The sequence below is a fragment of the Rhinoraja longicauda genome, chromosome 35 (genome assembly GCF_053455715.1).
Source record: "Rhinoraja longicauda isolate Sanriku21f chromosome 35, sRhiLon1.1, whole genome shotgun sequence".
Lineage (NCBI taxonomy): Eukaryota > Metazoa > Chordata > Chondrichthyes > Rajiformes > Arhynchobatidae > Rhinoraja > Rhinoraja longicauda.
Window position 1 is genome coordinate 19,684,892 of NC_135987.1, and position 13,569 is coordinate 19,698,460.

The following is a 13,569-nucleotide window of genomic DNA, read 5'->3' on the forward strand; positions in this document are numbered from 1 at the left end:
AATGTAATATTTCAAGGATATTAAGATTTTTTAAAATAGCTTGAGTTAGGGTAATGTTGTTTTAGAATAGTTTGTAAACAATTGATTTTCTGCACTTTGTAATTCTGAAATCAGTAATAATGCTATAAAATAATGGCAACTAATTCTTGTTTACCTCTCTTACATTTCAAATGAAGATTGGATGGGATTTATTGAGTTGTGTTCATTGTCTACAGGTCTTTTTGTGGTGTGTGTATGTATATGTATATATTTATATATCATACAGATGTACACATGCACGCACGCATCTTGTTAAGATAATTTGTTATGCTTGAACAGTTCAGTGAGCAGGCTGGGTCTCTATTCCACAGAGTGCAGGAGGATGAGGGGTGATCTTATAGATGTGTACAAAATCATGAGGGGAATAGATCGGGTAGATACACAGAGTCTCTTGCCCAGAGTAGGTGAATCAAGGACCAGAGGACATAGGTTCAAGGTGAAGCGGAAAAGATTTAATAGGAATCCGAGGGGTAACATTTTCACACAAAGGGTGGTGGGTGTATGGAACGAGCTGCCGGAGGAGGTAGTTGAGGCTGGGACTATCCCATCGTTTAAGAAACAGTTGGACAGGTACACGGATAGGACAGGTTTGGAGGGATATGGACCAAACGCAGGCAGGTGGGATTAGTGCAGCTGGGACATTGTTGGCCGGTGTGGGCAAGTTGGGCCGAAGGGCCTGTTTCCACACTGTATCACTCTATGACTCTATGAATATTAAGTGTCAGGGAAATTGATCATTTTTTCACCGTGGCCTGTGAATCTGATGTACTAGCTGTCTATTGAATCCATCACATGAGAAAGAAGCGTTTAACTTGGCAGAGCCAACAAATGTTCCATCAAAGGGTTTTTATGAGATGTTGGTGAGAGATGGGTATATGACCTGGGGGGGGTGAGGGTATATGACCTGGGGGTATTTTCAGGCACTGCCTCCAGTGAGATTGTTTGGGTTTTCTTTTTGTGAATTGATCATTCGGACTCTGTATACATGTTGTTGTGTATCAGACTGTTTCAGCTGAGTGGATGGAGCTCACGAGACTGGTGGTGGTGATGATGGTGGGGATAGATTAAGGAATGCATTGCCTTAACTGCCGGAGTTGGTTGCTTGAGCACTATCAATGGATGCACTGGTGTGACCTCGTCGAGGATGTTGAAACACCCGATGTTAAACAAAGGGCACAATGACTGCAATCTGCACTGGGGCACACACAAGCCTGTGTCTCGGACAATACTGAGCGAGGTATCAATGCCTCTAAATATAATTCAGCAGCGCAGCACACAAGGGTGGTGACCATCGTGTTGCCAGCATGCTGTCCTCTGGGTGATAAGTGGCAAGGGTTACAGGGTCTTTGACAGGATGGGAGGGGCCACATCCAGTAATTCTATTCACAACGCACAAGATCTGTTCCAAACAATCACCAGTGGTCCCCCTCGCTGTGCGTTGGATTTGGCTTCAGGCTTCCAAAATAAACTTTAGTTGCTCACAACATAAGAAAACGTAATTGGATGCTTGGCCAAAGTTATGACAAAGTCCTGGGGTTGACTTTTCTGTTGTTTCTGATGCACAGAACTCCCAACCCAAAAGTACCTGCTGGTCATCGCTCTGCATTCTCTTCCGTTAATCTCACAATACATGAATACGTGTGCTGAACGGTTGGGAAATGTTGAGCAGGGGGTTAGAGGAGGGAGGTGACGCGGTGATGTGCACTAGTCAATAGACAATAGACAATAGGTGCAGGAGGAGGCCATTCAGCCCTTCGAGCCAGCACCGCCATTCAATGCGATCATGGCTGATCACTCTCAATCAGTACCCCGTTCCTGCCTTCTCCCCATACCCCCTCACTCCGCTATCCTTAAGAGCTCTATCCAGCTTTCTCTTGAAAGCATCCAACGAACTGGCCTCCACTGCCTTCTGAGGCAGAGAATTCCACACCTTCACCACTCTCTGACTGAAAAAAGTTCTTCCTCATCTCCGTTCTAAAAGTCGGAGAAAGGGATTCTGAAACGGTCTATTCCCGGTGAAGATGCCACAACAAAAGTGAGCAGAGTAAGTAATCAGGGGAGGTGCATTTAGTGAAGGATGGCCAGTTGTGTTGTGTCAATGGATGGTCGTGTCATAAGGAATTATTTTTTGTGAGGCAAAGTCAAAAATGAAAATGCGTCCTCTCAATAAATGGGTGGGTTGTAGGAAGGAACTGCAGATGCTGGTTTGAACCGAAGATAGCCACAAAAAGCTGGAGTAACTCAGCGGGACAGGGACAGGCAGCATCTCTGGAGAAAAGGAACAGGTGACATTTCGTGCCGAGACCCTTCTTCAGGCACTGGAGGCTTCTGAAGAAGGGGACTTGACCTGAAACGTCACCTATTTTCTCCAACGAGTGGGTAGATGTTGGCACTGCACGCTGGAGGTGAACGTGTGATTTTGTGACGGATATTTGTAAGTGTAAACAGTGGAAAAGCAGTCTGTCGCTGAAGTGGCTGGGTCAGAACAGATGGCCACAGGTCAGGTACAGATGTATCTGTGTCACGTGGTAGTTCGGGGTCAATAGGTGCACTAATGGTGAAAGTGTGAGCATGCACTTACGATCCAACCTGCTGAAGTTCTGACATGGAGAGGCCTGTAATTCATCCCCACACCATCTGGTACATTGTACAACACGATCGATATCCTTGAGGTACCGTTTCCCCACTCACCTCATCCTTCCTGGTCCTTGTGGTGTTAGGTTGCTTGGATGAGGGAGTGTGCCCAGACAACCAAATCATCCTACCACAACCAGAGAGCAGTGCTGAACTACTATCTACCTCTTTGGTGTACATCTGGCTTCACCTTGCACTAAACATTATTCTCTTATCATGATTGAGAATGATCAGCCATGATCACATTGAATGGTGGCACTGGCTCGAGGGGCCGAATGGCCTACTCCTGCACCTATTGTCTATTGTGTCTAGACACGGTAAATGGCCCGATTGTAATCATGTATTGTCTTTCTGCTGACTGGATAGCACGCAACAAAAGCTTTTCACTGTACCTCGGTACAGGTGAGGAGAAGCTAAACTAACTAATGTGAGATAATGTTTGTATCTGCGCTACCTGACTGCCATGCAGATCTGTGTATTTTAATATCACAGATTTGTAGATGTTGGGAATAAAGTAGCTGGTGTTTACATTCCGATTGGCAGCGAGCTCCAGATCAGGTCTCCCGAGATGCTGCCTGACCTGCTGAGTTACTCCAGCATTTTGTGAATAAATGCCTTCGATTTGTACCAGCATCTGCAGTTATTTTCTTATAGTATTCTGTAAGCATTTGTCCTCGTATCAGGTCCAATCTCTCCCAATTACATCATGCCTTTGCTCCACAGTTAGGGAACTCTGCCAAAGGAAATGGGTCCTTCATATTTCATCTGGTCTCACCATAAATATTACGTGTTTAATTCTACCTCCCCCTCGGCTCGCTCTGTGCAAACAAAACATCCCTGGTTTGTCCAAACCTTTTGTAGTTTTTACAATTTCTTCATCCTGGCAATGTCTGCAAAAAGAAAATCTCCTCTCAAAGGTCCGAGAGTCAAGAGTGTTTGTATGTCATTGGCACCGGATGGGAACCACAACAATGAAATCCTTATTTGCTGTGTCTTTACAGGCGTATTAAACACAACAGCAACAACAGTAAACATACAATAAATGATCATTTACTCCCAAGTAAACTAGATGGTGCAGAAAGAGACCCTAAAGAATACAATGAAATCTCTTCATTGCAGTCATCTTTTCTGTGCAATGTGATGAACAGAGCCATGTGCCCAGCCAGGATGTGGCCTGTGTAATGTTGTGTGCAGTTCTTCTGTCCTATGACGTTACTAATGAAACAAAACCCTTTCGTAACCACTTTGCTGTCCTGAAGATAGACACAAAAAGCTGGAGTAACTCAGCGGGTTAGACAGTATCTCTGGAGAAAAGCAATCGGTGAAGTTCAGAGTCCAAAGAAGGGTCTCGACCCTTCGAAAAACTTTTTCAGTCAGAGAGTTGTAAAATCTGTGGAATTCACTGCCTCAGAAGACAGTGGAGGCCAATTCTCTGAATGCATTCAAGAGAGAGCTAGATAGAGCTTTTAAGGATAGCGGAGTCAGGGGGTATGGGGAGAAGGCAGGAACGGGGTACTGATTGGGAATGATCAGCCATGATCACATTGAATGGTGGTGCTGGCTCGAAGGGCCGAATGGCCTGCACCTATTGTCTAACGTCACCCATTCCTTTTCTCCAGAGATGCTGATTGACCCGCTGAGTTACTCCAGCTTTTTGTGTCCATCCTCCGTTTAAACCAGCATTTGCAGTCCCTTCCTGCGCACTGTGTTGTCCTGTTGCCTTTAAGGATCTATGTACATTTACTCCAAGGAACCTACATATCCGCACATCAATATATATTAAAGATAGACACAAAATCCTGGAGTAACTCAGCGGGACAGGCAGCATCTCTGGAGAGAAGGAATAGATGACGTTTTGGGTCGAGACCCTTCTCCAGAGATGTCTCACAAGTGGAGTTGAAGTCTGCATAGATCTACCATCATCATATTGTATAAGAAAATAACTGCAGATGCTGGTACAAATCGAAGGTATTTATTCACAAAATGCTGGAGTAACTCAGCAGGTCAGGCAGCATCTCGGGAGAGAAGGAATGGGTGACGTTTTGGGTCGAGACCCTTCTTCAGTCTGAAGAAGGGTCTCGACCCAAAACGTCACCCATTCCTTCTCTCCCGAGATGCTGCCTGACCTGCTGAGTTACTCCAGCATTTTGTGAATAAATACCATCATCATATTGTTCAGGTTGGAGAGGTCTGGTGGCCTAGTCCTAATTTCTCGTGTTCTTGTGTGAGTTCCTTTGCATGTAGCGAGATATGGGCCTACATTTATCTGGATCACATTCCATTTTCTGTTTTATTGCCCAACTCTGTTTTCCTGCCTGATAAAGCTTTCCTCATCAAAGTCAAACTGGTAATTGGTTTAAAGATGGTTATTTTAGAGAGATACTTTGGTCAGAATATCTGGCAAAGCTTGTTCTTCAAAATAATGTCATGGGTTCTTTGCATTCTTTGGAGAGTGTGTGAAGATGCCATGGGATTTTGAAGAGCTAAAGGTTTTGTCTGCCCCTCGAGTTTTGTGTAGGAAGGATCTGCAGATGCTGGTTTACACCAAAGATAGACCCCAAATCTCTAACTTCAAGTGGCCCTTGCTTTCACTCTCTGTCCATCCCTTCCCCATCCTAGTTCTGCGACCAGGTCGACTGTCTTCAAGATTAAATTTTATCTTTGTATGCTTCGTTGTCACCTTCCCCGAGCTAACAACGATCTATTCTACATTTTAATGGTGCCGCATCCTCTTTGGTGTCTCGTTTTCACACCTTACCCTTCCATATCTCCGTGTCTCCCTCTCCCCTGACTCTCAGTCTGAAGAAGGGCCTCGACCCGAAACCTCACCCATTCCTTCTATCCAGAGATGCTGCCTGCCCTGCTGAGTTACTCCATCATTTTGCAACTACCTACAGAGTTGCAGTAGTTTCTCCATTCAGGACAGCTATGCCAACTGACAGCTTGATCTCAGCCCTGGAGCTGGACGTAAGCCAAAACCCTTCTGGTTTAGGTTTATTATCACGTATGGTGTAAAGCTTTGTTTTACATGCTATCTAATCAGATCAGATCATATGATACATACATACAATCAAGTCAAACTCAAGTACAATAGATAAAGCGAAGTACACAATTCAGGGTGTAGAATATAGTTCTCAGCATTGTAGTGCATCAGCTCCATAGACAAAGTCCAATGTCCGGTCCAATGTCCGCACTGGGGTAGAGGTGAATCGGGCAGTGCCCTAGCTTATGGAAGGAGCATCCAGAAGCCTGAGAGAGATGGGAGAACATAGCTAAATTATGGGAGGAAGGAAGGGTTTCATCAATGGGTTTCAGTGTGTGCAGCCCTGTTGGTTTACTATGTAATGACAGATCTGGTGAAAGGGTCTCGACCCGAAATGTCCCCCATTCCTTCTCTCCAGAGATGCTGCCTGACCTGCTGAGTTACTCCAGCATTTTGTGATACCTTCGATTTGTACCAGCATCTGCAGTTATTTTCCTTCGATCTGGTGAAAGGTTATCAGTCTGCCAATTTATCTCTGTTTCTTTCCTCCACAGTCACAGCTTGGCCTGCTGAAGGTTTTCTGCCTTTATTTAAAATTTCCCACGCGCGAAGTCTTTTTTACATTTTTAATGTCTGGATAATGCTATGTGATGGAGACTCAGGGAACTGCAGATCTTAGAATCTGGAGCAAAACTTGATATAAAAGTGCTGGAGGAACTCAATGGATCAAGCAGCATCTGTGGCGGGACTATCATATGTTGAAAGACTGGAGCGACTAGGCTTGTATACACTAGAATTTAGAAGGATGAGAGGAGATCTTATCGAAACATAGAAGATTATTAAGGGGTTGGACACGTTAGAGGCAGGAAACATGTTCCCAATGTTGGGGGAGTCCACAATAAGGGGCCACAGTTTAAGAATAAGGGGTAGGCCATTTAGAACTGAGATGAGGAAAAACTTTTTCAGTCAGAGAGTTGTGAATCTGTGGAATTCTCTGCCTCAGAAGGCAGTGGAGGCCAATTCTCTGAATACATTCAAGAGAGAGCTGGATAGAGCTCTTAAGGATAGCGGAGTCAGGGGGTATGGGGAGAAGGCAGGAACGGGGTACTGATTGAGAATGATCAGCCATGATCGCATTGAATGGCGGTGCTGGCTCGAAGGGCCGAATGGCCTACTCCTGCACCTATTGTCTATTATTTATTGTGAGCCTTCTTCAGTGACACCTTGGAGACACTCTTTCTCTTCAGGAAGGGTTTTGAAGTGGTTGGAGAATCTGGAATCAAATTATGGGAAAGATCATCAATTGACTCCATTGACTAGCTTCTTCCCCACTGTAATCAAATTACAGAATGGACCTATCATCAGCTACAGTTGTAGTCCTGATCTCCAAACCTATTGCGCCCCTTGCATTTTTTAATCTGCGTTTTTTCTGCAGCTGCATTCTGCACTCTGGTTATTTTTCTCTACCTGTCGTACTCATGTGTGTGGTCGTGACTGCACTCATGCATGGTACAATTTGACTGGATACCACCCTAAACGAAGTATCTCAGTGCACGCAACAATAATAAACCGATATCATGAAAATGAAATTCACCACTCGGTGGCGAAGAGTGGTCAGTGCTGACCCACGCCAACCATTCATAAGGTCATAAGTGATAGGAGCAGAATTAGGCCATTCGGCCCATCAAGTCTACTCCACCATTCAATCATGGCTGATCTATATCTCCCTCCTAACCCCATCCTCCTGCCATCTTCCCATAACCCCTGTACAAACCAAGAATCTATCTAACTCTGCCTTAAAAATATCCATTGACTTGGCCTCCACAGCCTTCAGTGGCAATGAATTCCATAGATTCACCACCCTCTGACGAAAGAAATGCCTCCTCACTTCCTTCCTAAAGGAACATCCTCTAATTCTGAGGCTGTGCCCTCTGGTCCTAGACTCTCCCACTAGTGGAAACATCCTCTCCACATCCACTCTATCCAGGCATTTCGCTCTACGCCCACAATTGTCGGGACTTTGTTACATGTCTTGATACAGCCGAGCTAAGCCTAACTTGCCTCATACACGTGTCACAGTAGAGGCAGAGATAAATTGTTGCTAATCTTTGACATCTTTCATGAAAACATTGGTTGACGCATCTCCAAGTCTTCGTGGTAGAAATTTGACATTTCCTCTTTGAAAAGGTCGATCTACCCCTGCAACATGCTGAGAGACCCAGCGTTAGCTCCACCTATCATATCCAATGAGGTGGTCCTGCCTGACATAGCAGTTGGGTGTGAATATCCCATGACTTGGCACTCCTTGAATCTCGTGATTTTTCAACATGCCCATCATAAAAATCTCTTCCCTCAAGTATTCAGGATATGTACGGAGCGTAATATTTGGATACGCAGCACTTTGAGAAGGTCTTTTGTAATCTTGACATTTTTTAGTTTGAAGGTACAACGTGGAAAGGGGCCCTTCGGCTCACCCTGTCCTAGCCAACCAGTGATCACCCCGTACAATCGTACAACTCGATCAATCGTACACACTGGGGGGGGGCAATTTACAGAAGCCAATGAACCTACAAGCCTGCATGTCTTTGGGATGTGGGAGGAAACCGGAGCACCCAGAGAAAACCCACGCGGTCACAGGAAGAAAGTACAAACTCAGTGCAGACAGCACCCGTAGTCAGGATTGAACCCGGGTCTCTGGTGCTGCAAGGCAGCAACTCTACCGCTGCGCCACCGCGGATTATAGCATGCCTTTACCTGTAAAATAATTCTGGTTTTTTTTTTGCATCTCTATTCCACTTCACACATGCTGAGTTTCTCTGGCATCTTAGTTACTCAATTCACAATAGTTTTGTAATCTTCTACAATGCAGGAATAACGTGTTTGTCTGTGTCACGACCATTGTCAAGGTTATGTATGTTGGAAATGTAGGAGCAGAATATTTGGAATTGATAGGATGGTTGGTCACGAGAGATAGCCGCATGCACTGTCTTTGTCCATCAGAGGTTCTGGCTGAGGTTGTTACCATTATGTAAGTAAACTGGAAAGTGCATGGGACCAAAGTGGTGTATACTACCTAGTTAGTCCTGAATCTCCCTCCCATTGATGGGTTCTCTAGGAGCCGCTGCCTCAGAAAATCAGCCTGATCATTAAAGACCAGCATCACCCTCATTTCACTCCTAGCATCAGTTGGAAGTAGTCTGAAAACTGTGACCACCAGGTTCAAGAACAGATTCTTCCCAACAACTCCAACATTCACTGGAGTTTAAAAGGATGAGAGGGGATCTTATAGAAACATATAAAATTATAAAAAGGACTGGACAAGCTAGATGCAGGAAACATGTTCCCAATGTTGGGGGAGTCCAGAACCAGGGGCCACAGTTTAAGAATAAGGGGTAGGCCATTTAGAACGGAGATGAGGAAAAACTTTTTCAGTCAGAGAGTTGTAAATCTGTGGAATTCACTGCCTCAGAAGGCAGTGGAGGCCAATTCTCTGAATGCATTTAAGAGAGAGCTCGATAGAGCTCTTAAGGATAGCGGAGTCAGGGGGTATGGGGAGAAGGCAGGAATGGGGTACTGATTGAGAATGATCAGCCATGATCACATTGAATGGTGGTGCTGGCTCAAAGGGCCGAATGGCCTACTCCTGCACCTATTGTCTATTGTCTATAATAAAGGGGAGGCCATTTAAAACTGAGGTGAGAAGGAACTTTTTTCACCCAGAGAGTTGTGAATTTGTGGAATTCTCTGCCACAGAGGGCTGTGGAAGCCAAATCACTGGATGGATTTGAGAGAGAGTTAGATAGAGCTCTAGGGGCTAGTGGAATCAAGGGATATGGGGAGAAGGCAGGCACGGGTTATTGATTGTGGATGATCTGCCATGATCACAATGAATGGCGGTGCTGGCTCGAAGGGCCGAATGGCCTCCTCCTGCACCTATTTTCTATGTTTCTATGTAACTAACAGGCTCTTGAACACTACAAAGCACAAACTGAACTATGAACTGTCAATTATCTTTGGATGGAGAGGAACCTCAGGCTTTTTTGCACTAGTCATATCATATCATATATATACAGCCGGAAACAGGCCTTTTCGGCCCTCCAAGTCCGTGCCGCCCAGTGATCCCCGTACATTAACATTATCCTACACCCACTAGGGACAATTTTTACATTTACCCAGCCAATTAACCTACATACCTGTACGTCTTTGGAGTGTGGGAGGAAACCGAAGATCTCGGAGAAAACCCACGCAGGTCACGGGGAGAACGTACAAACTCCTTACAGTGCAGCACCCGTAGTCAGGATCGAACCTGAGTCTCCGGCGCTGCATTCGCTGTAAAGCAGCAACTCTACCGCTGTGCTACCATGCCGCCCATTGGTATTGGGGTTATATATTTTTTTTAAATTGTGTGTGTGTTATATGTTATCAATGAGTATTGTGTTTACATGCTTGTTATACTGCTGCAAGTAAGAATTGTGTTCCTGTGTTGGTACACATGGCCGTGAAACAATTTTCCCTCTTGAGTCATAGGTGATTCTGAAGAGCATTGCATTGTGTTACAATTGGATTCTCTCATGAGAGATTTGTGTATTGTTTTAGAAAGAGCTAAATCTAACTCTCTCTTGAAAACATCCAGTGAATTGGCCTCCACTGCCTTCTGTGGCAGAGAATTCCACAGGTTCACAAGTCTAGGTGAAAACTTTTTTTCTCATCTCAGTCCTAACACTTTGGTGTTTTGCTCGAGATTCCAGTATCTGCAGTTGTGTGGCGTGTCTCTGAGCTGTTACCTGTTCTGCAGCAGGGTGGTTTAATGTCACACCTGAGATGATCTGGTCAACGTGAGAGACATGGCGATCGTAGGAGGAGGCTCACAGACCTGCAGCCCGGTTATTAAAAAACATCAGCAAATGGAAGAGCAATTGGCAATGAAACAGAGCTGATAAGTGATAGGAGCAGAGTTAGGCTATTCGGCCCATCAAGTCTACTCCGCTGTTCAATCATGGCTGATCAATCTTTCCTTCTTAACCCCATTCTCCTGCCTTCTCCCCATGACCCCTGACATCCACACTAATCAAGAATCTATCTCTGCCTTAAAAATATTCATTGACTTGGCCTCCACAGCCTCCTGTGGCAATGAATTCCACGGATTCACCACCTTCTGATGAAATAAATTCCTCCTCATCTCATTCCTAAAGGAACGTCCTTTAATTCTGAGGCTGTGACCTCCGGTTCTTGACTCCCCCACTAGTGGAAACATCCTCTCCACATCCACTCTACCTAGGCCTTTCACTATTTGGTGATTTTCAATGAGGTCCCCCCTCATCCTTCTAAATTCCAGCAAGTACAAGCCCAGTGCAATCAAGCGCTCATCATATGCTAACCCTGGGTTCAAGTCTGTTTCTTTTGTTTAAACAAACCTGTGCTGTAGAGAGACACAAAAAGCTGGAGTAACTCAGTGGGATGGGCAGCATTTCTGGAGAGAAGGAATGTGTGACATTTTGGGTCAAGACCCTTCTTCAGACTGAAAGTTGCAGGATACGAGAGAGATGGAACAATGAATGAAAGCTAAGCTAAAACGTAACGATGATAAAGGAAGCAGGCCATTGTTAGCTGTTTGTTGGGAGAGAACGAGAAGCTGGTGCAACTTGGTTGGGGGAGGGATGGAGAGAGAGGGAGTGCAGGGGTTACTTGAAGTTAGAGAAATCAGTAATCATACCATTGGGTTGTAAGCTGCCCAAGCGAAATATGAGATGCTGTTCTGCCAATTTGCATTTAGCCTCACTCTGACAATAGACAATAGGTGCAGGAGGAGGCCATTCGGCCCTTCGAGCCAGCACCGCCATTCAATGTGATCACGGCTGATCATTCTCAATCAGCACCCCGTTCCTGCCTTCTCCCCACACCCCCTGACTCCGCTATCCTTAAGAGCTCTATCTAGCTCTCTCTTGAATGCATTCAGAGAATTGGCCTCCACTGCCTTCTGAGGCAGAGAATTCCACAGATTCACAACTCTCTGACTGAAAAAGTTTTTCCTCATCTCAGTTCTAAATGGCCTACCCCTTATTCTTAAACTGTGGCCCCTTGTTCTGGACTCCCCCAACATTGGGAACATGTTTCCTGCCTCTAACGTGTCAAACCCCTTAATAATCTTATACGTTTCGATAAGATCTCCTCTCATCCTTGTAAATTCCAGTGTATACAAGCCTAGACGCTCCAGTCTTTCAACATATGACACTCCATATGACAATGGAGGAGGCCTAGGACAGAAAGTGTCAACCTGACAAAGATACCTCTTGATGAGGTGTGAGAGACGGCAATGACCCATTGTACTTTGTCCTTCTACCCTTCCACATTAAAATAGATTTTTTTTAAACTTCATGATGACAATCTGACCTGTAGTCGATAATTGAAGTCAAGATTAGATCAGCTGTGATCATATTGAATGACAGAATTGACTCGATGGGCCAATTGAGCTTGTCCTGCTAAGAATTCATTAGCGGTCCAAACACAGATATAATTAACCTGACAATGAGAGCCAGATAGTGCTGGAGTAACTCAGCGGGTCACGCAGCATCTCTGGAGACAAAGGATGGGTGATGTTTTGGGTCGGGGCCCTTCTTCAGACTGAATGGAGAGTGGGGGGGTGGGGGGGGGGGGGGGGGGGGGACTGGAGGTAGGAAAAGGCCAGAACAAATCAGGGTCAGCAACGGATGACCAAGGAAGGGTGGAGCCCATGATGGACCATTGTTGGCTGGGGAAGAGGTGATAACGATAATAGTAAGAGACAGGTACCACCAACCTGTGGTGACCATGGTGGCTCAGCGGTAGAGTTACTGCCTTGCAGGGTTTACAGCACCAGAGACCAGGGTTCGATCCTGACTACGGGTGCTTCTGTACGGAGTTTGTACTTTCTCCCCGTGACCTGCGTGGGTTTTCTCCGAGATCTTCGGTTTCCTCCCACACTCCAAAGACGTGATGGTATATAGGTTAATTGGCTTGGTGTATGTGTAAATTGTCCCTGGCGTGTATAGGATAGTGTTAATGTGCGGGGATTGCTGTTCGGTGCGGACTCGATGGGCCAAAGGGCCCGTTTCCGCGCTGTATCTCGAAACGAAACTAAACCAGTAACCCTGACCTTTATGGATTGGTCAATGCTGACAAGACCATTGATACACCAGATACCCAAGGCCAAACCACACCCAGGAAGAGGACATCTTGCTGAGGGCAGTGTTCACTGGGAGGACCACAGAAGAACATCGAAAGCCAGATTTTGCCCTTGACATGAACGGCCTTCACTCCAGCCCGCAGCTTATTAGCCGTGATGATCTTGGCACCTTCCCAGTGGTGCAGGAGATCGGCTAGGCTGCCTGATAGCTGACGACAGCGGCAAGGCCACTGGAGCGGATGAAAGCCTTGCTCAGGTTCTGTAGCCTGGTGGACAGGAACGTTGGTGCAAACCCACACCCCACTTCCCTTTTGTGGAAAGAGGAAACTGTACCAGGTGTGCCCAGGGGCACCGACTTGACCTGGATCAAAGACATTCATTCAGGTTCTGTACCTGCCACACGATGATTTGCAAACCATGATCTTGCCCAATGGGTCCATAGCAGACCCAAAGCCATCACAGTTTGGGGCTTGGAAAGCGATATTATTTTGCATCTACTTCCTCACTGCAACACCCCCCACATCTCTCTTTCCACTGGCTTTTAACTGGAGTGGAATGAACATGCAGAGAGAAAGGGATCTGTTCCACCATCAGCTCCATTCCAGAACCAAGATTGTCCCACCTCGTTCCTTGACTGGTGGTAAATGAACAATGCTTCCCACTCACACATTTGGTGGCAGATCTCAAAGTTCAAACTTTAAACCTACAGCCTTCACGTCTTTGGAACGTGGGAGGAAACCGGAGCACCCGG

At 45.7% G+C, this 13,569-nt stretch overlaps 1 protein-coding gene across 8 annotated transcripts in view; it reads left to right on the plus strand.

The window, feature by feature from the left end:
• The window catches only part of zmiz1a (zinc finger, MIZ-type containing 1a), a 334,001-nt gene that overhangs the window by 740 nt on the left and 319,692 nt on the right, over positions 1-13,569 (plus strand). The window lies entirely within an intron of this gene.